General features: G+C 38.6%; 1 long non-coding RNA gene across 2 annotated transcripts in view; it reads right to left on the reverse strand.

Moving 5' to 3' along the window:
* The window catches only part of LOC105492829 (uncharacterized), a 313,905-nt gene that overhangs the window by 124,433 nt on the left and 161,613 nt on the right, over positions 1–27,859 (reverse strand). For both annotated transcript variants that reach the window (XR_011606184.1, XR_011606183.1), the window contains one exon: positions 22,593–22,926. This is a non-coding gene — a long non-coding RNA (uncharacterized lncRNA). The remainder of the gene's footprint in view (positions 1–22,592; positions 22,927–27,859) is intronic.

Genomic DNA, 27,859 nt, shown 5'->3' on the forward strand with positions numbered 1-27,859 from the left:
ACGAGGCCAGCAGATCACGAGGTCAGGAGATGGAGACCATCCTGGCTAACACAGTGAAACCCCGTCTCTACTAAAAATACAAAAAATTAGCCGGGCGTGGTGGTGGGCACCTGTAGTCCCAGCTGAGGCAGGAGAATGGCGTGAACCCGGGAGGCAGAGATTGCAGTGAGCCGAGTTCAAGCCACTGCACTCTAACGTCGGAGACAGAGTGAGACTCCATCTTAAAAAAAAAAAAAAAAATTTAAAGTTACCGAACAATTATGATTTTTCCCATTGATTATTAAGTCCACTTTGCATGGTTTCCATTGCACAGCTAATTCTGTGATCCCTCCTCTCTATCCAAAGCTACAGCAGCCTGTACTCTATTTTCTATAGTTCATATTTCAGTCTAAATACTCACTATACCACCAATTTAAAATATTTGTACATCTCTTAGCAGTATTTCTGCCATATACTATTAGCTAATTTTTTTCCACCACTCCTTCCTGGCTTAGTGACTTTGATCATGATATTTTTATACTCCGTATCTTCTTCTCCTTACAATTTAAATGTACACTCCTTCATTAAGACATTTCCTGATTTCCTGCTCACTAAATTAAAGTGATCGCTTTCTCCCTCCTTTGAAACCTCTCCCTACTATAGTAAAAAATACTCCTGTCTGATTAGCAACAATCACCTCTTACCATAGTGCTAAACACATACATATAACAAAAAGGACAAAATGGACTAAGAGAGGAAAAACTAGAACTTCTCTTCTGTTTTTCATAAATATAAAAATCCTAAAGCAGAACTTATCTACAAAACAGATTATGGCTTTTTATTTAGGTATTCATAGAACAGTGAATACTTCTAAAACATCTATGTTGAGAGCAAAGTATATATGAGTTTTATTCCTCAAGGGTGTGAGAAAAAGACAACATTGTATACATAAGTATTTTAGCAGTCACTCCAACAACCTCCCAATTGCTGTGTTCAATTGCACTTTTATATATTGCCCTTGAATAAATAGTTGCTTGGCTCTGAAATTTCTTGAACCAACAGCTCTTTGTTGAAGACCTCACAAGACTTTAATAAAGACAGCTAAAAAGCAATTGATTTTCCCCTGGTTGAAGTATGTATTCAAAAGATTGGTAAACAATATCTACCATGCTCTCCCTTAAGAATGCATCCTTTGATTTGTTCTTTGAAGAAAAAAAATACACATAAGTCATTATTTGTTTCATTTTTATAATAACCAGATACAGTGTTTTCCTGGAACAGTGGTACAATATTGCTACTGTTGTTTGGGAGTAGGAAAAATAGTTTTCTGCTCACATTCTCCTTCTATGTGATTTACATGAAATTAGTTCTAGCTAATATCAACTTCTGTCCACCTCACATACAACATACTACATTACATTGCCAGGTGCCCTACATCTAATGCCACCCCATCTATCGTGGTGGACATAGCAGCAGCCATTGTATTTATAACCCCATACTCTTGGCCATAGTTGATTAGACCAGGAATGTCCACCTGCCTCAATCTCAACCAAACAAAGTACCTCCTCTTGGAAATTGGATTTTGAACCGAAAGGTAGTCCTTTTTGGGGTGTCTGGATCTGTGAGATGTAGGTTTAGAAATATGGAAAGGAAATTTCCCTTTGTCATGCAGGGGAAAAAAATCAGTTTTCAGAGAGAGAAAAAAGTAGCTTTTTTGGTTTCAACTCCTTTCTAAGACAAGTTTCTTCATATTACTTGGTCCCTGTTAGACATCCCTTTATTCTTATAATGAATTCCCCTTGCCTACTTAAGCTTATTAGAGTTGTGTACTGTTACCAGCTACTATGACAGCAAAAACAAGGAATATTCTAATGCAGCTGTTTAGAGAGTTCATCTCTGAAATAAGAATAATGGTGACATTATTATTACAAATCTCAACTGCAGACAAACAGAGCAATGAATGCTTTTTTTTTCTTTTGAGACAGAGTCTCGCTGTATTGCCCAGGCTGGAGTGCAGTGATGTGATCTTGGCTCACTGTAACCTCCGTCTCCCAGGTTCACGCCACTGTCCTGTCTCAGCCTCCCGAGCAGCCGGGACTACAGGCGCCTGCCACCACGCCCGGCTAATTTTTTTGTATTTTTAGTAGAGACAGGGTTTCACCACGTTAGCCAGGATGGTCTTGATCTCCTGACCTTGTGATCTGCCCGCCTCATCCTCCCAAAGTGCTGGGATTATAGGCATGAGCCACCGCGCCCAGCCTGAATACCCTTTTAAAGTTAGAATAAACTATTAATTATTTGTACATAAAAAATGTGCAAGTTCTTCCCAAAAAGGCTTTGTTACCTGTCCTAAGCTTGCTATGTAGGTCTATACTGCTAATTTGCTACATGCAAATTGATCTGCCACTCTCTAAAAGCACATCAGCCTTTCATATAACAATCAAGCCTTTTAAACCTGCAAGTAACTCTCTAAGGAGGGTATGTGGTCTCAAACACTCTAGGACATCTTTTATCTGAGACACTCACGTAAATGAATAACAATTGCAACATCTTAACAGAGTCTGTGTTGGTTTCCCTGGTGCCACAAAGTCCTTACTAGAGACCATGTCTCTAATCTGACCACTGACCATAATGGTGCTTGTTTGCTTCCTGTCTAATATTATTTACCTTTAGAAATGTTCTGTTATTGATGTTTTTGAAAGTTCATATTTTCTAAAATGTACTTGGTATTCTCTCCCAGAGGATTTTTTTCTCCATTCAATTTCTTGTGGGTTTTTAACCTCATTCTCATCACTAAACAGCATACAGGAACAGAGCAACTAAACTAATTATAAATTTGAGGAGCTGGGTAAATGGAACCAAAATATAGAGCTAGCAGGGAGCCAATTTCCTAAGTTTAGCAGACAATTCAGCCAATTCTTAAATGACCTCTCAGCCCATTCTTAATTTATTAAAAATAACATGGTTATACAATCAAGACTCAGAATAAAGAGTAATTTCTCCTTTTCTAGAAACACAAATAGTAAGGTTTTTTTTTTTCCAGTATTTGTACTTATTCCTGAAAAAGGTTTTGGATATTATCAGATGTTTTAAGAGACATTTAGCCTCCAAATTTTTACTGGCCCCAGCAACATAGTTCAAGCTAACACTTTTGTGTGTGTGTGTGTGTGTGTGTGTGTGTGTGTGTGTGTGTGTGTGTGTGACGGAGTCTTGCTCTGTCGCCCAGGCTGGAGTGCAGTGACCAGATCTCAGCTCACTGCAAGCTCCGCCTCCCGGGTTTACGCCATTCTCCTGCTTCAGCCTCCCGACAAGCTAACACTTTAAATAATCAATCAATTAGCTAATCATTTCTTAATAGCCTAGAAAACAATTAACAAAGTGATTAATTTACTATTCTACTGCCAAAGTTAACAATTGCTTGCTTTTAATTATGATGTATTCTGTTTTGTTCTAAAGGCTCTGTCTCTACTGTAAATTAAAATGTATTTGATTTTTATAAATATGTTTAAATGAAATAGAACATTTCACAGCAGGAATATGGACTCAGGTAATCTTTTTCAAAACTGACATTTGATTTCCAAAAACAGTATATGTAAACAAAAAATTACAAAACAAAGCAAAAAGAATGAGAATAAATGTTTTTAAAGTATTTTTCTTACTAATAGTTATTAATGCACAATTTATAATACTGACTGTCATTTCTAATTCTACTTATCAATTACCAATGTAATTGTATTTTGAGTTTAGCTTTGATACTAACTACAACAGCATGGTAAAAATTTTGAATAAGAAAAAGTTGAATGAATACAAGCATGGGCACATAAGCTAAACTAAATTCAACTTCATCATCCCATATATAAAATGTAGCTTTAATAAAAGAATATTTAGTATATACCACTTAAAGTTATAAGAAAACATGTTGAATATGAATTATAAATTAACAAGTTATAAAAATCTATATTTTAGCTGTTGTGTAACGCAGTGTGAAAGTTCCTCAAAAAGTTAAACATAGAGTTACCACATGATTATACTTCTAGGTGTCATTAAACTTCAAGGTACATACCCAAGAGAATTGATAATTGGCATTCAAACAAAAACTTGTACATGAATGTTCGTAGCAGTATTATTCACAGTAGCCAAAAAGTGGGAGAAGCCCAAATGTTTATCAACTGACGAATGAATAAACCCAACATGATGTACCCATACAATGGAATATTATTTAGCCATGAAAAGAATGAAATACTGATACATGCTACAGTATGGATGAACCTTTAAAATGTTATGTTAAATGAAAGAAGCCAGACACAAAAGGCCACATTTACTATGATTACATGTACATGAATTGTCCAGAATAGGCAAATCCATCGAGACAGAAAATAGACTAGTGTTTGCCAGGGGCTGGGAAGAGGGGACAATAGGGATTGACTGTTAATGGGTATAGTGTTTTTTGGAGAGATAATGAATATGTTTTAGAATTCAGTAGTGATAATGGTTACATACCTGTGTGAATATACTAAAAACAACTGAATTGTACCTTCTAAAGGGGGAATTTTATGGTCTGTGAATTACATCTCAACTTAAAAAGTATATGAGAATAGTGTTTTCAGACAAGGAAAATTAGATAGAACATCACCAGTGCATGTGGTAATAAATCACTTGATTCTGTGCATCATATTTTATCAACAAATGGCCTGAACGCAATTAATAATCTGTATATACAGAAGCATCCCCTCACAGATATTCACCATGCATAAATAACACCTCCAGGGTAGAGTGGAAGCCACATTTTAAAGCACTGGGAGGAATCCAGAGAAAGAGAATACCACATTGGGCTTCAAGTAGGCACAGAAAAAAATAGTATTTTACTTTGGAAACATTTTTGGGGCTCTGAATCTGTAATCACTAGAGGGCTGCTAAAGTAGAAATAGGAACTTAGAACAGCTTGTAGAAAATGAACTGAAGTATCCATACAAATTTTGATATTAGTTTAGTGCTAACCACTCAGCTGAGTCCCAGTAGCCATGACGTTTGTGTGACCTATTTGTGTCCCTTGCGTTAGTTCTAATGCCAGCCTTTCCCCCGAATTTTCTGTACCACAAAATATTCAAGAGAAGAAAGAAAATGAATTTTCAACCAGTGATGCAAGTGAACATGGTTGGGGTTTTTTCCAGTAGCTGCTAGAACACTGCACCTTTTCAGTACAGTGTCTTGATAATGCCAATACTCATTTTGTGCCCCCTCTAGGCAGAGCCTTCTATCTCCAAGACTGCCTCAGAGAATGAGATCCCAATTCCTTACAGTAGGAGTGTGATTTGTTGAAATTTATCTGTAGTCCCAGGCAATGTCAGTGTACCAAAATGGATGCATTTAGTGTTAAGTACCTTACTAGCAATTTCCCTTTTGAGCACTGGAATGTGATAAAGCATTAGAGCTTTACTCTTCAGAGTGAAATGTAATGCTGCATGGGCTGCAAAAAATAGATTGGAGAGAACTTCTTGCAGCCATTTGTCCCAGTAATTGACCAATAGAGAACAATAAAGCAGTATTCCTCAATACCAATATCCTATTGGAAGCATCTTGCCCTTCCTCTTACACATCTTATAAATTGGAATGCTAGTAGGACAAGCACACTTCTCCATTAAATGGATAAATTTGACCCCTTCAACATGAACAACAGCAGCAGAGCACCTACAAACAACAATGAAGAGATCCATTTCCATTGCTTCCCAGAACCTGTGGACCTCTTTAAGGGCAAAAGCAATCTTTTCACGTTCTATCTTGAGGCAGTGACCAGATTGGCTCTGAAGCTGGTGCCTACATTTGTCACTTTCTGGCAGGAGACATCACCAGCTAACTTTCTTTCCAAGTAACTCCTAAACTTTATAAAATTAAATAATCTGATGAAAAACGTCAAAAGGTATAACCACAGAAAGAATATCATGGCCAACAGAGAAGTGAGGATTTCGCCAAAAACTGCTGCTTGCACGTTAAAAATGCATCGCGCACATCTGCAATAAGAAGGGATCCTGTTCCTCTGAAAAGCATAATCTCATAACATATCATTTGATGTGAAAGATCACCTAACAGCCTACTCATTTTGGACCTAACCTAGTGCTCTGTTGGAGTAGTTAGATGGAAGAAAAAAAGCATGCTTTTTCCAGGTAACAGTCTAGTAGGTTTTCCTGCCTCAATTCCTCTTTTTCTCTGCTATCCCTGGCCCCAGCACGTGATTTTTTTTTAAGCATTGCAAAATGTCAATATACAAACAAAGGAGACCAGAAGCAACCCCCTGCTATCACAGAATCTTGTTTTATAAACTGAGAAACACTGACATGTAATGAAACCTTATTCCTTTTTTTCCCCTCCTCTTTGTAAATGATTTGCTTCCCCCTCCTTCTTCATGTATAAATAAACAGAAAAGTGTCTGTATATTTGGTGTTTTTTCTCCTTTGGTCTTCATAATCAAGGGCTATTACAGCAATAGATCTTATCTGTGGAATGGCAGTCCCTCTGCACCTCGGTTCGGGTTTGTGTTTATGCTTGGCTGCCATTGTGGCTGTTCCTGATAGTTTTAGGTCAGCCATGACAGACTATGGGTGACACTAAATAAACAAGCTGGGAGTCTGGGACCAGCCAGGAAGGAGTGGTACTAGGGCTCACAGTTTGATTTTCCTTGATTAATCACCCCTTTTATTTAGAAGAACTTATTGTGTACAGTACCTGCTTGTCTGCCTAAGCAAATTACACCATCAACCAGCAAGGACTTAGAAATCCTCATAAACAAAGAGAAACAAGGAAGACAGGTACAGCTTACGCAACTGCAAAGTGAAGCTGCCGGCTTTAGCGGCATGATCAGGGCTGTTTATTTATTTTCAAATAGTGTATAGCTCTTTCTTCTGCTGCTTGTTATCCTGCTCTGACCTAAGTAACCTTGTCAAGCCACCTCCCAGGTTGCCCAGATCGCCACAACCAGCAGACTAATCATTCTGAATGATAAGAAGGAGCATGATTTTTTTTAGTGATCAGTATGTCAGTATCCATCTTGGCTCCCCAGAAGCACTCTTGTGTGTGTGTGTGTGTGTGTGTGCGCGCGCGCGTGTGTGTGTGCGCGCGTGTTACAGCTACTAGGTTTAGAGAGGAGGCTGCCGAATGGCGCTATGTTTTATTGTATTTTCTGCTCTGCAACTCAGTTCAGAATCATCCCCTGTGTTTCTACTACAGAGAACCACACAGCACTCACTGTAAAATCATTATCCATTAATTTCCTCAAATTGAGCTCATGAATTAAGCAAAGATTTGTGACTTGTATAGCTGGCTATAACCATCTGGGAAGAAAACAATTTACTCCTCAAACTGTACATAGTGTAAAGACATGACTGTCAGGAATATTGAGAATTTTCGGTTCACATACAGCAAGTTAACTAACACAACGTCCTGAGAGTTGTCCACATTGCAATAACAAAGGTAAGAATAATAATAAAATTCAGAAAAGTACCAAATAATTCTATTAGAAAAACAACTACTACCAAAATCTATGAACAGAGAGTTCATGGACAAATGTTAATATAGACCTTCACCAGTCATTAAAGAGGAATAAATATCAACATTATTAAAATATAATTTTTCACCTATCAAAAATGCAGCATTTAAAAATCACAGGTGATACTCTGTAGTGGTGAAATTTTGGTGATTTGGGTTTTCTTATACTCTCCTGCTGCTAATGAGAAAATACATTGACATGATCTTTCTGGAAAGTTAAAAGAATTCCTGTGAGCACCACCATATTCTAAGGCAATTCTTAAACTTTAATTTGTATTAGAATCACCTGGGGATCTTTTTAAAAAACTCATGTTCTGATTGAATAAGTAAGTCCAGGTGGGGACTGTGTCTTTATTTCCAACAAGCTTAAAGGCAGTGGGAACGCTGCAGGTTCAGAAACCACATTTAAATTGAAAGTACTAGGAGGCTCCCCAGCAGTTTCGCCAAAGGGGCTTGTACTATGGAAGAGGATGTGGAAGGCAGGCAACAGCACACAAGTGGTAACCAGGGTATAAGACAGTGAGAGAAAAGGTTGACCCAAAGTACAGCCAATGCCTTAAGCCTAGAGCTTTCCTAAGAAGTTGGTGAGTTCTATTTTGGATGTGATATTTGGAAGAAACCAATGATGTAATCTTAAGGAAATTTGTAAAAGGCAGTGGGACATGCACATATAGAGCATCAAAGAATGTTTAGAGTAGAGGCATATTAGGCTGAACCATATGAGACTGCCTAGAGTCAACCACTTTTAACCTAAAAAAATGGCCATTTCATATGGTTCAACCTGTTAAATTTGAAGATTGGTTTAATGGGAATGATAACTGGACATATGAAGGTACATGAGACTAGCAAAGCTAAGCGTGAAGACTGAAGTTGGGAAATGTCCACATTTAGGGGATAAGCAGAGAAGGTGAAATAAAGGAGTCTGTGTTGGTTTGTTAGGATTGTCATAATGAAGTACTGCAGACTGGGTAGATTATAATAGAAATCTATTTCTCACAGTTCTGGAGGCTGCAAGTCTGAGATCAAGGTGTCAGCAGACACGGTTTCTTCTGAGGCCTCTCTCCTTGGCAGGTAGATGGCTGTCTTCTCCCTGAGTCTTCACATGGTCTTCCTTCTCTACATGTCTATGCCCTAATTTCCCCTTCTTATAAGGACACCAGCAATATTGCATTAGGGCCCACTCTGATAATCTCATTTTAATTGAATTCCTCTTTAAAGACCTGATCTCCAAATGTAGTCACATTCTAAAGTACTGGGGGTTAGGACTTCAATATATGATTTTGGGGGGCAACACAATTCAGCCCATAACAGAGACCAATAGGGAATTTTTAAAAAGATACAAAGAGCCAGCGCTGCATTCTCAGTGTCTGGAAGAAACAGAGTCTCAGCAGTGAGTCCCAGAAACAAGAATGCAATGTGAAGATGATAGATGAGTTGTTGGAAGGGGCCAATGGACTCGAGATTTGAAGGTCTTTGCTGACATTTGGAAAAGCCGTTTGAGTGATAAAATTGGCTGTGGACTCAGTCAGAATAGGAAGGGAAAGAGGTGAAGACATCATAAGAATATTAAAGAGGCCAGTTGAAACAAATAAAACAAACATAAATTTATGGCAGTTCTTGGTCCAACCCCTCTATGAACTGAGAAACTTCATTTCTCTTCCACTGAGTGACTTCTTCACTTCCCTAGAAAGAAGCCCAACTTTCATTACCCTAAACAATGTGTAGTCCTATTTCCTGTCACCATGTCTATACTACCATTCCTGGTGCCTTTAGGATAGCATATACATTGTGAGTATACACAGTGAATCATTGACAATTCACCCCTCTCTGGTAGATGGAGTTTACTAAGGACCAACTTCAGAGAGAGGAAGGAAAATGGCTCTCTTTTATCTCAAAACATATCTGGGAATGAAAGTTAGCAGTGAGTCATTCAAATAACTTATGATTATATGACTGTCTTAATCTGTTTGGGTGGCCATAACAAAATACCATAGACTGGTTGAATCAACAGATATTTATTTCTCACAGTTCTGGAAGCTGGAAGTCTGTGATCAGGATGCTGGCACAGCTAAGTTCTTGTTAAAGATACTCTTTCTGATTTGCAGATGGCCATTTTCTCCTTGTGGCCTCACATGGCAAAGAGCAGAAAAGGACACAAGCTCTCTAGTGTCTCTTCTTATAAGGTAACTAATCCCATTCATGAGGGTTCCATCCTCATGACCTAATAACCTCCCAAAGGCCTCAACTCCTAATGCCACCACACTGGGGGGTAGGTCTTAACATATGAATTTTAGGGAGACACAAACATTCATTCCATAGGAGTGACATCACTTACATAACAGCATATGCCACACCCCACTCTGGCAGAGAAGATGCAGTTTTGATTTTCTATAGAAGTTTTATCTGTCCTCATTACCTTCATACCAATAGATAGCATGGAAAAGGAAGTAAACTTAATCCAAATAAAAATATTTTAGTTTAAACATTCAGCTCACTGATAATTCACTCTCCATCAGGATTGTCTTAAGTATTCTCTTTTAGAAATTTAGCCACTTGTAGATTTTGATACCTTCTCCCTTCTCTTATTAAAATGATATTTGGGTGTATGTTGGAGGCAGGGGCTTACCAGGTCTTTGTGGCAGGGGTTGGAAGGAGCCCTCAGACCTGACAGTGACTCTAGCCTCTCTGGTCTCTGCTATCATGTCTCTTTCTCACCTGGTTGCTACTTTCTCTGAAGGCATTCAGGTCTGAAGTCAGTAGCTGGTGTATGGCTCATTGAAGAGTTAATGTATGGCTCATTCCCACCTGACTGTGGCCTGGAGGTGACCCCTGATTCACCTTGACCCTTAATGTTGACTGGACACAGGTGTCCCGCACTTAACCTCTGCTTTGGTTTACTTCCCCAGAGCAGACAACATGGTAGGCCACTGGATCTCAACCTTCTCAACTAGAATATGAATTCGGCAAAGGCAGAATTTTCCCAGTAGATTTTACTCACTGCTCTATTCCCAGTGCCTACAACAGTCTCTAATGCATAGCTGGCGTGCAATAAATATTTGTGGGTAGATGAATGTGCCAGGATTGGTTCTTGCCATGCTATTTCTTTCTCTCACTCTCTTTCTCTCTTCTTCTTCTCACCTAGTTCAAGTTTTTGTCAAGACTGCAAACATTTTTATTTGAATGTGAGAACCTGGATGTTAATTCTTTTTTTCACTGTGTATAACTTCTCTAATGAGTCTTAATGCTTCCTCTTTCCACCCTTACCCAGACACAGAGTTTCCTCAGCCTATAGAGCCTTTCATTTCACCAGCAGGGGCGAAGGCATAAGGAGCAAATGAAGTTACTTTTCACATCAGAAAATTTGCTGGGACCCTGCCTCTGCTCTTACTTCTAGGGAGCAGGCCGGCCTGCCACAGGCCCATTCACCGTAAGTCACAGTTGCTTGTAACTAGTGACTAAGCCCACTGGGTCCTGGGAGTCAGCTCAGCCAGCCCATTCAAATAAAGTACTCTGGAATATATTGTTTGGATTTTATCAGTAGTAAAGATGATCTTTCAGGACTCCATTAGCTCACTGCTGATTTGTTTCTTGATTAGTTCAGAATCTAGGCACGAAAGAGAAGAGTTATTTACTGTTGTGCCTCAGAAACCCACAAAACTTGAATTTCCTCCTCAACCTCGAAATACAAATGCATACTTCATCATTAGATAATGAAAAATCCAAAGTGTGCATAGTACAGATGAAATAAATGCCTAGGTTGAACCATTTAGCATGTCGCAAAGTATAGGCAATAACAGGGCTCCAGCATCCCACTGCTGTCCAGCCTCATCCATTTGTGTGCTTCTTGGCCAGGGCCACTTACAGCTTGCCCAGATTTTGTAAAGAAACAAATTTCAAGAACTTTTTTGTTAAATAGTTGTATTTTTTTTTTAAAGATCAGCATTATAAAGTTCTTCACTGGCTAGTAGTAATGTAATGAAAGTTGGGAAACAGAGAAGCTTACTTAGTTCACATCCTAGGCATTTCTCTGTGCTCCATTGCTGTGGCTGCAAATGGAAAAAGTGGACTAGATGAGCTCTAACATTCTGTTCTACAATTTTTCTAGACAGTTTGTCCTTAAGAAAATAGTCTCAGCTAGAGGGCAAAAACTTTCATAAAGTCACCTCTAAATTAAAGGCACTTCTAAACACTATTTTTCTAATCTAAGTAAAATTACCATCGCATTCCTTCAGAGATATTATTTGCAAACCGGTTCTGAGTGGTAACTTTTTGCTTCCAGAATGCATTTTAAACAGTGATGCTTTTTAAAAAGGGAGTTTTGGCCAGAGTTGTTGATGCCAGGATAGTTTAATTAGTTACGCATTTGCCTCCTATCCAGGTCCAATAAATATGCATTCATCAGCACAGCTGCATCACAGCATGCACATTTAAATTAAAGAGGCTTCCTCAGAGGCTGGGGCAATCCTGGCATCTCTTCCCTTTGCCAGAACCCACATCAAATCCTGAATCAGTTGTCTCCTTAGAATAATTTCATAGGTGTCTTCTTGTGACAGTCACAAACATGTTGCCAGTTTTGATTTTCATATTGCTGCCTAATAACCTAGGGATTGTTTTATAACTATAATAACAGCACCTAGTTTTTTAAACAATTTTGTTTTGGTTTTTTTTTCTCTCCATCTTAAATGATATACCTCAACGGAATTTGGTAGAAGAGATTCAAGAACAATTGCCCCATGCTTTTATGTTCACTGCTGCTTTTCTAGAAGAAAACATCATTAATTGAAAGTGAAATTAAGCCCCAAAGATACATTTTTGTACATAAAGATTCAAATGTAAGTTATCTCAGCTAATAGACATCAGAATGAACAGATATTTAGTATAAGATGCTATTTCTGGAGTGTTAACATTTTTAATGATGTAGATATTATTTTGTTCCCAATCAGAAATTCCTAGCTAACAGGGAAAAGGAATATTGTTATGTCAGTTCTGACCGAGGCTGTGTCAGTCTCTGAACATTCATCCACAACTTGGACCTGACATAAGCAATGACGGATGAGCCAACTTGCTGTGTGCTCTCCCCTGCAGAGAGGGAGGGCTTCCTTCTTTTCCAGAGAGCCAGGGAGACAAGGATGGTAAGGAGATGGATGGGCACTCACAAGGCACCTGCAGGGGCACTGTATGTGTAACAAGCATCAGTAGCACCTGCCACCACATGGAACCAGGCCAGGAGGCGTTAGGACCAGCACCAACTCCTCCTAGACTGGACTCCTCAGGGTGGAGCCAGAGCAGAAAAGACCTCGCTTAACCACCTGCCAGTCCCCTCCCATGGCATTAAGGTGGCAGCAAGTTACAATTGCCTCCATCCCTCAACAGTGTTTGCAGTGTGAGTAGGGCAGTCTCCACATCTCAAAGACAGCCATAGGATGAATGAAACAGAAAGGAATGGCACAGGGGAGGGATGAAGAAGTGAAGAGAGAGATAGAGAAGAAGATCTTAGTTTTTCCTCCTACTGTTCACTCCTTTAAATAATGAGAAGGTTAATGGTTTCTGCAGTCCTAAATACACCTATGCCTGCCAGGTTCCTGAAGGTTAATTGCTGCTGCTGGGGGAACTGCCCTAATTTGCACTGCCTTTTAATGACCTTCCTGTAGGCAAACACCAGAAGGGGCCTGCCTGCAGGTGTGCTGCATGCCTGAGAGACCCAAATCCCCCTTGGAAAATAATCAAAACGAGCCTGAGTTATTGGAAAAGTTTATTAGTGATTGACAGTGATTGATATTCAGGGGCAAATGTTGCTAGACAATTTCACATTTTTATCTGTCTTATAGGCTTTTTTAGTGAAATTTTCAGTTATACAGCAACTGTTCTCTCCCTGTCACCTTGAAGTTTCTGTACTATCCACAATGTGTTCCTGTAATACAATTCATGCCTTTGAGAGGTTGACAAGGAAAGTGAATGGCGTAAAGCAGCCAAGTCCTGGGCCACAGTCACACTGTTTCCCTTTCCCCTGGTGACAGAGACTCCATGTTCAAATCCAGAAATTGAGATACACTGACACCTGTCTGAAACAGGAAATTCCAGGACAGGGAATTACCATAACTTTTTACAACACGCTACCTCCTAGTGACTCCAGAATTAAACTGACCTACATTCAGTCGGTTTTCTAACCTGAAAAGTGGATATTAAAAATGTATGCCTTGCCATTCTTTGGCTATAAAAGGTAGAAACTGTTACCATGCACAGGAGTTAGTGTAGCCACTCATTTTTCTGGTAACATCAGAGTAATTACTTGCTTTCCTTTAAAACAGTTCTCACCTACATGGCCCTCTCTCATATCTTTAGTCAGTTAACAATGAGACTCACACTCATACACTCATGTTCCCCACTCAAACTACTCATGGAAGGGGGTAGAAAAGCAGGCAGCCACCCCTGTGGTATGTACAAGGACAGGGGACAAGACCTCCCTCCACTAGTCATAATATGCTAGAGGGGCTGTCCTTGTTATCATTACAGCTTCATGTCTTTAGTTCTGGAGGGAATTTCTATCTTCTTTGCTTCCACTTGTATAAGACAATAAAATTAATAGCAGCCACATGTCTTATTTGTTAACTGTGTAAGTGCAGCGTGGCAAAATACACACAGAAACACAGCAACAGGTTTACTGTGGAAAGATACGTTGTTTCAGTCCCAGCTCTATCAGTGTGAATTTGGGTCAGGCACATTGTTTCCTTCTGCTCCATAAAATGGAATTAATACACTCTGCCCCACCCATGTTCCTGGGTGGTTGTGAAGGTCAAAGGAGATCATTTATAGAAGAATGCTGTGTAAACTATAGAGGCTCTCTCCATTCAATGTGTTATCATTATCAATTAATATCTTGGTGAAGATTAAGTAACAGCTTAGTTACATCAACTCTGAGACCTAGAAAAAAAATGCCTGGAATGCAGTGGGCAGTTCTAAGCTGAAGAATGCTGAGCATGATGAGGAGAAAAGACTATGAATAAGGGGTAAGGCATCTAGAGTAGTCCCTCATTAGTAGTATTCATCAAATATGTATAATATGCCTTTTCTAGGCACATGGAGGGATTTCATTTCCCTGCTCAATTTAATGATAGTGTGGCCACATTATTTACTTTGCAATAGAAGCACTGTTAATCAACAGGACACCTCCACCAACTTGGGTCTTGGACAGGTTATGATGTACAAAAAATCTTTGCTAACTCACATTAGACACGGAGCATCAGTAAGAAATAACCTTTGTTGTGTTAAGTCACTGAGATACTAAGATCATTTGCTAGCTTTATTCTGCTGGAATAGATCAAAAAATAAACTCTGTGCACTAAACATCTGCTTAGATTCACCCCTGTCTCTGCTACATTTTATTTCCTGCTTTTTGATGGGAGAAATATTGCTAATGGTTTTCCTGTGAATAATTTACATTTGATAGCAGTGATTCACAACTGGTCTAATCAGTAAGTTTTCTTTGGTTTATTTTACCAAAAAGTCAAGAGTAGATCTACTGTGGCTCAATTTTTAATTGGCTGAACATTTGGCAGTTTATCCTGATGCAAAACTGAGCGTACTTCTCTGTGCAGGAAAAGGCAACGTTGGGATCTAGCAAGTAACAAATAAATGCTAAACAAATTCTGGAGGGATGTTAATGGAGAAAGTCAAATCATGTTAGTTTTCGTGAAAAAGTTTGAAGCTTAAAGAAATGTCATAAAGGATGAAAAGGGTAGATTCAGTAGCCAGAAGAAGGAAGAAATTTTAGGAAGACTAAAGAGTACATTTATAGCCACAAAAGGGCCCACCCTGGTCTTGACCATAGGTGGGAAAACTAACTGGAGGATATTTGAGGCCAGTGCCGTCAGATATCTTTGACTGTAATCAATAAAATCCAACTCTAATTTAAACAGAAAACAAAGTTTACTTGAAGGATAGTGAATAGCTGACAACATTGTAAAGAAATCTAAAGGAACAGTCTCAACAAGGATGAATCAAAGCAAAATTGGAAGTCCAGAGTGCAAGGAAAGATGGACAACCTCCTCAGGGATAATTGAGCTTCTGCCACTTTCTGGTTGCCACTTTCAGGCTTTCTGTCACTCTGCACTTGTCAAATTCCAGGGAAAAGGACTGAATCATAGACTTTAGCATAGGCTATAGCAGGGGCAAGACACCTTGATAGATAGTCCCAGTAGATCATGCAATAGAACAAGCAGATTCCCCTGTACCCAAATTGAGATGATGTCACCCAGAGAAACAAATGTTGAGTAGTAAAAAAAAAAAAAAAAGAAAGAAAGAAAGAAAAGAAAAGAAAAAAGAAAGAAAGAAAGAAAAGGTACACCAAAACCAAGCAATTGAAAGGTAGTCCTGAAGGGCATTTATATTTGGCTTACAAAATAGCTACAAGATGTAGTAGGTAGAATGCACATAGAATTGGCATTCCCTAAATAATGTTTATAGAAGATTAACCTTACTCTTACATATAGGTTATAAAATGTTTAAAAAAGATAAAAGCAGTAGATAAGTACACTACTAGACACCCATGTGACATAGTTATGGCCTCTAAAGTGCTGGCTTTTCAAGAGAAGAAGAGATTAACTAGAACCCTCTGAAAAATTGTTGTAGGTATCTTTGGACTTGGATTTGGGGGATTGAGAGAAAATGGAACTTAAGATGACTCTTGCTGCAGCAAGACAATCAAATTATGTAGAAAAGTTTAATACTGAGCAGATAGTGGTAATTAGAAATGATTCTCATTTAACGACTTTGAAGGCAACATACGAATTTCAAGATTCCTGCAAGTGATTAATCTTTTCTCTACATGATAAATTGAATTGAATTTCTATGTTTGGACTCAGTGAATGCTGATGGGCTCAAAAGTCTCCTTTTAAATCCATTTTTAAAAAATTCGTTGCCTCTCTTCCTTCTATTCATAACTGTAAGAAATGTTCTTCAGATTGTGGAGAGTTCTAAATGGATTGATTGCTTGTTTTAAATAGCTCTCTCATTTCCTTTGGGGAAGGAATTGTACTTTTAAGAAGGCCTGCTCTGAGGCATAATGCAAGATCATGATTCAGGGCTCCTCTTATATTTTCAAGCAGGAATATGAAATGAGACACCTACAGTACCTGAGGAGAGTTAGAATTTTTCTCAGAAGACAATAGACTTTGTTGTTTTATCTGAATTGGGCGTGTGAATGTGGGGTATGCGAATTCACATCCGGGAGCCTTCAAAGAAAGGGCAATGTAGGGAATGCTGAGAAGCATGAGAAATGAAGCACTAAAGGAGCAGAATATATCCTTCAAAGGAAAGAGGCTGTGACAGAGAGGAGGGGAGATTTAGGCTGACAGACAAGGAAGTGGGAGGATAGAAGTTTTCAAAGGTTAACAACTTAATGAATGTTAAATTTCCAAAAATAGAAAAAATAAGATGTATGTTCTCATTTAAGAACTCGACATTCAGAATTAAGAATGTTATTTTACTTCAATAATACAACTCCTAACAGAGAAAAGAGCCTGCAATCTAAGTATCAGGGTTGAAATATACCTTCCCTTAGGAATCACAAGTTCAAAGTCCAGCTGGCTCTGTGGATCTCCCTCCAGTCCCACTGAGGGACTAATTGAAGAATGGGCTGTGAGGAGATATCTTTATTGAGGTCTTTCAGAAGAAGATCTTCAGAACCAAAGTATTTTGTAGTTTGAATGGACTTAAAATGAGTCTCTGAGGTTCCAGACTCTAAAGAAATTCTAACTCTTGGGGAAGGTTTGGAAGGCTTTTTATTTATAATGTTTCCAAATAAAAAATGGTATCCAGCTGTTCTCCTGATTTGGTCTTTGCCAAAAACAGAAGAAGAAGAAAGGATCTTAAATCACAAAGACAGGATTGTTTAAACATAGGGAGATACTTGCTACTTTGGTTCAGTAGAAACACAAATTCTAAGGCAGAGCTTTGCCACTATCAGATGAAAGAGGACAAATTATGAAAAGTGTATGAGCCTCAATTTCCTCTTCTTTAGAAAAAATGGTATTGTACTAGATTCTCATTCATGTCACTTATATAGTTAGTGGTAGAGCTGTGTCTGGAATCCAAGCTTCTGGATACCATCCACTCCCTTAACCCATTATCCATCTCCAACCTGTGCAATAAAAGGCTTGATACAAACTGAGGAAAGAGAGATGATAATTTGTTTGGAAAGAGCTGGTTAGAGCTGAGCATTTGAAGGGATGGGGTGCTTCCTTACTATCGTGCCACATTGGGGAAATGTTTCAAGAAAACCTTAGGAATGCTAAAACTGGTACCTGACTTTCACCTACAAAAGTGTAATGATGAATGAGTGGCTTGAGTTGCCTCTGTGAACACAGTGAAAATAAGCATGCTGGATACAAGCTACCCTTTGATCAACAACAGGTAAGGGCACTTATTTCCTATAGTTTGCATACAGCAACAGGTCTTCAGTATTTGAAAACTTCCCACCCAATAGATGGAATAGACTAAAAGTCTCTGTAGAGGCAGGAGAAGCAGACCAGAAACAGGAGCCAGGTGTAGTTATTCAGAGGTGCATCACCTATAACAAGGCACGATGCAGCATGAGGTCTCTGCCATGAATCTGAAAAGAACCCACAAAGTCTTTCATGAAACACAGAACCAGTACATTTCCCTGGGCCACACATAAGACCCCAAAGACATTAGAACTTGCTCTTCCCAACCTCTTCAAGGAGACCTACAAACCACTGCTCAAGGAAATAAGAGAGGACATAAACAAATAGAAAAACATTCTGTCCTCATGGATAGGAAGAATCAATATCATGAAAATGGCCATACTGCCCAAAGTAATTTATAGATTCAATGCTATTCCCATCAAACTACCATTGACATTCTTCACAGAATTAGAAAAAACTGCTTTAAATTTCAAATGGAATCAAAAAGAGCACTTACAGCCAAGACTATCCTAAGCCAAAAGAACAAGGCTGGAGGCATCACACTGTATAACTTCAAACTATACTATGAGGCTACAGTAACCAAAACAGCATGGTACTGGTACCAAAACAGACAAATAGATCAATAGAACAGAACAGAGACCTCAGAAATAATACCACACATCTACAACCATCTGATCTTTGACAAACCTGACAGAAACAAGCAATGGGGAAAAGATTCCCTATTTAATAAATGGTGTTGGGAAAATTGGCAAGCCATACGCAGAAAACTGAAACTGGACTCCTTCCTTATACCTTATATAAAAATTAACTCAAGACAGATTAAAGACTTAAATGTAAAACCCAAAACCATAAAAATCCTAGAAGACAACCTAGGCAATACCATTCAGGACATAGGCATGGGCAAAGACTTCATGACGAAAGCACCAAAAGCAATTGCAACAAAAGCCAAAAATGACAAATGGGATCTAATTAAACTAAAGAGTTTCTGCACAGCAGAAGAAACTAGCACCAGAGTGAACAGACAACCCACTGAATGGGAGGAAATTTTTACAATCTACCCATCTGACAAAGGTCTAATATCCAGAACCTACAAGAAACTTAAACAAATTTACAAGAAAAAAACAACCCCATCAAAAAGTGGGCAAAGGATATGGACAGACACTTCTCAAAATAAGACATTTCTGTGGCCAACAAACATATGGAAAAAAAGGTCATCATCAGTGATCTTTAAAGAAATGCAAATCAAAACCACAATGAGATACCATGTCACACCAGTCAGAATGGTGATTATTAAAAAATCAAGAACAATAGATGCTGATGAGGCTGTGAAGAATTAGAAACACTTTGGCACTGTTGATGGGAATGTAGATTGGTTCAACCATTGTGGAGGACAGTGTGGTGATTCCTCAGGGATCTAGAATCAGAAATACCATTTGACCCAGAAATCCCATTACTGGGTATATACCCAAAGGAATATAAATCATTCTACTATAAAGACACATGCACATGTATGTTTATTGCAGCAGTATTTACAATAGCAAAGACATGGCAACCCAGACCATCAATGACAGACTGAAAAAAGAAAATGTGGTACACATATACCATGGAATACTATGCAGCCATAAAAAGAATGAGATCATGTCCTTTGCAGGGACATGGATGAAGCTAGATGCCATCATCCTCAGCAAACTAACACAGGAACAGAAAACCAAACACCACATGTTGTCACTCTTAAGTTTGAGTTGAACAATGAGAATACATGGACACAGGGAGGTGAACAACACACACTGAGGCCTGTCATGGGGTGCGGAGCAAGGGGAGGGAGAACATTAGGACAAACACCTAATGCATGCAGGGCTTGAAACCTAGATGACGAGTTGATAGGTAAAGCAAACCACCATGGCAAATGTATACCTATGTAACAAATCTGCATGTTCTGTACATGTACCCCAGAACTTAAAGTAAAAAATTTTTAAAGCAATATTTTTTAAAAAAAGAAATAGCTCTTCCCTTCTCATTATACCTCTTTCTTATACCCAACTTTTAAGAAGCCAGAAATTTTAGTAGTATCTGAAGGTTAGAAAGTAGGAAAAGTGAAGAAAGAAAAATAAGTGGGGAAGGAAAGGAGGGAAGGAGGGAGAGAAGAAAAGAAACTTAGCATAGTCCCATTCCCTACCATAAACTTCTTTTTTTTTCCTTTCTTTTTTTTTTTTGTTTTTTTTGTTTTTTGTTTTTTGTTTTTTAGACAGAGTCTTGCTCTGTTGTCCAGGCTGGAGTGCAGTGGCTGTAATCTCTGCCCACTGCAACCTCTGACTCCCTGGTTGAAGTGATTCTCCTGCTCAGCCTCCTGAGTAACTGGGACTATAGGCGTGCACCACCACACCCAGTTAATTTTTGTATTTTTAGTAGAGACAGGGTTTTGCCATGTTGGCCAGGCTGGTCTTGAACTCCTGACCTCAGGTGAGCCACCTACTTCAGCTTCCCAAGGTGCTGGGATTACAGGCATGAACCACCACCCCCGACGCCTACCATAAATTTCTAAATATGGGTCAAGCCTGATCTGCTGAGCCACAGTGGGGAAGGGAGAAGTCTGAGATTGGATGAGAGATTACAATTTTGATCTTAGGCTCAAGTGGACTTAAAATACTTTTTAAAGAGGCAGGTAGACCATTGTTCAGCAATGACTCACGCCCCTTTAACTCTGGAGGAGTATGCTGCCTTGCTTATTTAAGCATTGGGTTGGAAGTGAGTATGTGAACATTCCAAGCCCAGGCCTGCAGTTGAAAGCATGAGTGTTTTCTGTCACCCTCTGGAAATTCCTGACTTCACTAAGAGAAGAACATGCCCCAGAAAGACTGCCCCTCCAGCTGGGACCTCATAATGAGACAAATGGAGTAGAGCTATATCTTAGTTAGTTTGGCCTGCAATAACAAAATAGCTTAGACTGGGTGGTTTATAAACAATGGAAATTTAGTTCTCGCTTTTCTAGAGGCTTGAAATCTGGGATCAGGGTGCCCTTATAATCAGGGTCCTCTTCCAGGTGGCAAACTGTCATCTTCTCATTGTATCCTCACATGGGCAAAAGAGGGTGAGCTCTTTAGGGTCCCCTTTACTCATTCATGAAGGCGCCACCTTCATGACTTAATTGCCTCCCAAAGGCCTCACCTCTTAATAGCACCACATTGAAGGTTAGGCTTTCAACATCTGAGTAGTGGAGGGGGTGACACAAATATTCAGTCCCTTGCAAACTACTACAGGCAACCTGAACAACTGCAGCCTGATGCAGAGCCACTCAGCCGAACCACTTGCCCATGAGCATGAGAAACAAAGCATATTGCCTGAGTTTGAGGATGGTTGTTGTACATCATTATTGTAGCAATAGCCGACTGAGATCAATAGTAATACATTCACATAGATTAAAAGTCAAGGAGACTAAAAAGATATTCAGTGAAAAGTTTCCCTCCCTCTACAGTTATTCCAGCCAATAACTTCTCCTTCCCATCAGCAAATATTTGTATTTCTTCCTTGGTGATATTCCAAGTGATATTTAGTGCATACATAATTAAATATGAATATATATGCTTTCTTTTTTATTACATATAGTTTATGGTATTCACTCTCCTGCTCTTTTTCCCCTTTAGTATTTTATGTCACTATATAAAGAACATCATTTTTTGCTACAAAATGGCATCCATTATATTAATGTATGGATGTTAGTTTCTAATACAGTACCTGAAAAGGATCAAAAAAAGTTAGGAGATTTGCCCAACATATCATCCAGAAGTAGTCATGGAGAAATGATGGGATGTGACTGAAAAGCTGTATCAGGAGAGGATAAAACTGTTTCCTGCCTTGAACCCTACTGAGCCTAAACCATTCAATAAGCCAGTTGTTGGGATTAAAAGTTAATACATATCAGTCACTTAGAAAAGTGTCTGGCATATATTAAGTGCTCAGTATATATTTAGTATTATAATTACCATTTTCATAATCTGCACCCTTCCTTCTCAGGTTCACCCCAATCAATATATTAGAAACCTCTGAGGTGGCATAATTGGCCTCCTTCAATCCCCCCACTGACCCAATTTTTTTATAGTTCTTATTCCCCTTGACTTCTCTGCAATTTTGAATATGATTTTCCCTCCTTCCCCTCTGTCCAGCTTTGGCTGAACTGACCTCGCACTATCAAAATTTCAAGGGTTCTTCTTCCACCCTTCTGAGAACTCCTAGGCTGTGTCCTCATCCCTTCTCATTGTCAATGTTTCACATTAGACCAGCGCCATGTAGATTTTGGAGTCAGAGAGACTGGTTCAAATCTGAGCAATATGTTAATTCTTATGCAATCTGGGACCTTGCTGAGCATCATTTTTTTCTAACACATAAAATGGAGGGAATTACCCATAGTCCACAAGACTTTTGTGAGGTTTAAATGAGATGAAATAGATAATGTGCATAGCACGTAGTAGCTTCACAACAAATGTTATCTCCCTTAACTGCATTTTTTATCCTCCCTTTCCTTACCGAGAGTTTTTGTCACTTCCATGGTTTCACCTGCTATCTCTATGTAAGCGATCCCCACATCTCTATATATCACCTCATTCCTATTTTACAGACAAGTAAACAAAGTTTCACCTTTTTCTCTGTCCACGGACCAGTTAGACATCACAAAGAAATGTCATTGGCCTCTCCATTGCAACAGATCCAAACCAGTCTTTCTTCACCCACTGATTCCCGATTATTCTCACCCCTTGTCCCTCTCATTTCTGTGAATGATGCTAGTTACCCATTCTTCAAACCTCACAGTCCTCTTCAATTCTTTCCTCTCCCATTGCTCATCTTTCCATCCATTTGCCAAGCCCACACCTTCACAATGATTCTTACAAAATCAAAGGTCTTCAGAGCTGGGAGAAATTTTCATGCTCACACAGGAAACCATCTCCATTCCACAGATGAAGCAAACTGAGACCTGTAGGAATAAGGGGAGGTTTAATTGGAAGAGAGGTTGGACCAACATCTAAGTCCTCTGACATGCAGGACAGTGTTCTTTCCATGACCTCACTGATAGACTTCTTTCTCAACATTTCTGCTGCCTCCACTGTAGTGCAAGCCATCACTATGCCTGTTCCTTTATGACAGCAGCTTTCTACCTCTCCTCCTGGTCTCGGTTCATTTACTCTTCCTGACTAATCTCATGACAGCACAGCTCTTCCACCATTAGGCAGGAGTATGGTGTCTGCTCTGGTGCCCACACTGTAGACCTACAGGACTATTTTTCATGCTTGGCCTTTTATGTAATCACCTTCACGGCTTCAGCCATATTCATATTCACATACATTTTAACATTTATGTAATGGTTTTCTCAACTGAGCTTTACATGGACTCACTTTTTTCTACTTAACTTCATTCTTAGCAATCATCATCTGTGAAATCATGAGTTGGGATCACTAGTATATTTGTGAATGTATGTTGAAATATATACCACCGTTAAAATTAAAAGATGCTTTCCTGTTTGGCACCTAAAAGCATGTCAAGGACCACATTACAGAGACACTAAACCAGCAAATGAGTGAATATTCAAGGATGACAGTATTTGGTGTGAAGAAAATTTTCGAACAATTAGAATATTCTGAAAATGAGGTGCTAAGTTTCACTAGAGATATGCAAACCAAGATTGGTCAATAAGGGATGTTGTGGAGGAAATATATCCATTAGAAACTTAGACGATCTTGAAGGTTTTGACTAACTCTCAGAGTCCATGATTTTAGAGTCTAAACCAGTAGTTTTTAGTTTGCTACTATCAAATTAATGTTTTGTAGAATCCATTTTAACTCATCTTTCTTCCATGAAAAAAAACTGTAGTTGCTTCCTATTGTCTTCTAAATAGTGTACGTTATGAAATGAGTGACTCACTTCTTCCTTTTAACTTACTAAAGTTTCTAATAAATAAAACCTTCTTGTTTATTTAATCAACTTCTTATAACTTTCACTCCTCCAGGCTTTAATTTTAGTTTCCCTCCAGAAAAAAAAGACACTTTCAACCCCAAGTCTAAGGTTATTCCCTGAGTGAGAACTCCATTGGAACTAATGGAAGGCATGAGTGTTTTAATTCTTTTGGAGTTATGAACATTTACCTCGTACTAGATCACAGAATAAAGCCTGGGGTACTCTCATTCTTTAATTTCTATTCTGTTTTTACTTCCCATTTATTTTAAAAATAACAACTTTAACATTCTCAAAAAAGTGAGAAGACTCTAGACTACTAATCTCTCTCTCTTTCTGAAGAAAGAGAATTTATAGCTTTTAATGGTTGTGAAAACCAGGAAATAATAGAGAAATCATGCATTCTGCAGGAATTCTCCTGAGTGTATTAAATTAAGCTGACAGCGTTGATATCGCTATTCATGTTGAAATAATTAGCAATTCTAAGGCTATTAATGGTGTATTGTATCACTGTTTTAGAATTGGTAGGATGAATGCAAAAACCTTTTGGTGACTTTTGCTCCTACTAAAATTTAATTAGCCTTAGTTACTGACCTCATGTTTTATGTAACAGTACACTCCAAAATGATCTCATAAAGAATTGAAGTTTTGGAAGAAAGTCATTCTTGCTTTAAAAACTAGCATCACATAAAAGTTCTCTGAGTGTTTTTTAACTACTTTTGCAAAGTATTCTTATAATTGCTAACATTACCTATGGGACTGACTGACTTTGAATTTAATTGAAGTAAAAATGCACCTCTTTGACAAGGTCACTTTTTAAAGTGGAGCTGCACTACTTTGCATTACAGTTCTGATTTTTTTCATTCTAAATTAACTATGATCTATAAAATTATCGATAAAGAATAATACCTTGGCCATCAAATATTAATAATGATTACAAGAGAGGAAAACTACCTTTAATGCACATAAAATTTATGGTTGGTAATGATCTCCACTAAATCTGCAAGACTGGATCTGTACAGCGAAGAGTAGGCATGTAACAGGGCTCAATGGAAGGATCTAAGTCAGATCTTGCTCCCTAAGAGATTTGAGACTATGAAGTCTAACCTAGCTGAAATTAAACCAACCCTTAAAAACAAAACAAAACAGGAAGCACCACAAATGGTATGGCGGAGGTGGTGCCATTGAGGGTAGATGAGAAGTTAGCCCACCAAGAATTCCATGTGGCTTAAAGAGTTTTTTAAAAATACCTTATTATTGCATGTTGCTCTGAAAACACATTATGGTAATGACTATTTTGTATTACTAGCTAATCATTTTTGACAATTTCATAGATATTGGACTTTCTGCTCGTTCAGAAAGTTGCTACTAAATGTACCCTCCCAATTCCGAGAAAAAGGAAAAGTATGTTATAATCTTCCTTCTGGTAGGTCAGTTGGCCCAGAAGCTTACACTAAACTTCCTTTTGGTTCATGCTGGGCAAATGATGCACAAGAGCTCAATATGTTCAGAGTACAACGTTTGAGCTACGTGTGGTTCTTTAAGACTTATTTCAGGATACAAGTTTATTATGCCAGGAGATGCAGGGCATATAGTAGTGGTGGGGCTCTCTTTGTTCAGAGTATTTGCAAATATCAATTAAGGCAGGGATGGTATTCCAAGATGATTCACAAACTGACCACTGCAGTGTTAGCTTTAAGGAATGAAGGAAGCAGCCTGGCGGGTTAGAAAGAGCATCAGACCAAGAGGTTAAAGAAAAAACAAACAAAATACTGGTTTTGAGATTCAACTACGTGCAAGATGCAAACAAGAACAATCACCAAATTCCTATGAGTTTCCTCAGTCATAACATGAAGTTAATATATATTGACTCCCAAATCAAGTGACTTAATAGGTATAAAATATATTTGAAATCCCAGGAGCTATACATATATAAGTTACTGCTATTACTAAAGGTAACTCAATTTTACCATGTAAGACCATGTTCCTCATGTGGGACTCCCTGAACCGGGACATGTGGCCTACACAGACATACCCTTCTGGTTCTATCCCATCTCCACACAGAAGAGAGAGTTGTAAGAATTCTGTATGTAGCCAAGTAATTTATTGTGCCCATGATTTATATCATATTACAATCAATCAACAAATTCATATTGACTACCTGCTCTGTGTGGAACGGTATGTTTAGTCTTGTGGAATTTCAAAAAAAATTAATGAGAAAAGATATAATATTGAATTGAAAGTACTGAGCAGACACATGAACAAGATAAAGAATGCTTAGAAAAAAATATCAAGCCAAATGAAGTTATGTAGGTGTTGGTAGATGACTAAACTGTATCAATAAAGGAGACATTGTTGAGGAAGAAACTTTTAAAAGGTCCTAGGCCTAGAATAGCAGAGCGCAAGGGGTAAAGGTATTTTCAGAGAAAAATAGTGGTATGGTACAGCAAGGACCTATTTCACGGCTTCCTTCAGCGGCCTGTTTAGTCTCGCAGTCATATATTCTCCCTTGCTTCTCCTCCAGACATTTGTCTAATAAATAACTATAGCTTTAGTACTGCAGAGATCAAATATATATCTGCTTTCTAGAACCATAAGTCCTAAAATAAAATTAAAGCAAAAACAGACACTTATTAGAAAGATTTTAGAATCTCCCACATATGTATATCCAGTAAGAGAGGGCTTCCTGGAAAAGATGGATTTTCATGTAGAGAGTTTAAAAGGACACACATGTGCATTCCTAGCTGTTCCTTTTTCTTTGCAGAAGTACAAAAAGGCTTTCCTTTCTCTTTTTATTATAGATACAACAGTACAGCACTAGAGGCTGAGAATGTGAGTGTTATATGCTGTGAGACTTGCTGAGTGACCTTAGGCAAGTCACTTATCCAGCCAAGTCTCAGTACTTCCACTCAAAATAAGAATTTCATATGTTCTTCATACAGCACATTGAATTCTCATGAGGGAAAAAAGATGAATTCATAAAGATGAATTATTTGCTGCTGTTAAGATTCTCTTTTAAAAAATTGAAAATATTTGTAAGAAAACTTTTCAGCCTTTGAGTACAAAATTTTCACAACACTTACTCTTTTCTATATTAACTGGAACTGAGCCATGAGAAAGTCCACTATGGATGAGAAAGGCTGAAAACGAGACTCAGCCCTTGTGAAACAGAAGACTCTCTCCCTAAGACATGCAATGCAATCCAACCAAGGAGGGGAGGATTACTCCACCTCATCATGGAGGACTGCTCTCATGCTTTTATTGAAAATTTTCTACATCCTTTACTAATTATTCCTAAATGTACATATAAATTAGCTACTCAATAAGAATATTTAAAATTGCCTTCCAGATTGGTCATGGTGGTTCATGTCTGTAATCTGCACACTTTGGGAGGCTGAGGCGGGCGGATCACGTGAGGCCGGGAGTTTGAGACCAGCCTGGCCAACATGGCAAAATTTCAACTCTACTGAAAGTACAAAAACTGGCCAGGCATGGTGGCACATGCCTGTAACCCCAGCTACTCAGGAAGCTGAGGCAGGAGAATTGCTTGAACCCAGGAGGTGGAGGTTGCAGTGAGCCGACATCGTGTCACTGCACTCTAGCCTGGGTGACAGGATGAGACAGCCTAAAAAATAAATAAATAAATATAAATAAAATTGCCTTCCAATTATATTTCTGGACTTTAGCCTCTTAGACTGTTCAAGAAGAACACATAGAATTCCTTCAAAGAAAAACTAACTTCTCTGAGGTCTTTCCCATAGACTGATCAGGAAAGGTGACTTCTTTAGTGAGAGTATAATGTCATACAGCGTAGCTCAAGAAAATGTGGAAGACGTTATCTGATCTGGAGGCCTACTTTTTTAAAAAGTAACATGCGAGTAAAAAATCATGAAGACTCAATATCCTCAACAATTCTACATGGGTTTTCAAAAATCAAAATGTACCTGTCATCAGTGTCA

The sequence above is a fragment of the Macaca nemestrina genome, chromosome 7 (assembly GCF_043159975.1).
Source record: "Macaca nemestrina isolate mMacNem1 chromosome 7, mMacNem.hap1, whole genome shotgun sequence".
Classification (NCBI taxonomy): Eukaryota; Metazoa; Chordata; class Mammalia; order Primates; family Cercopithecidae; genus Macaca; species Macaca nemestrina.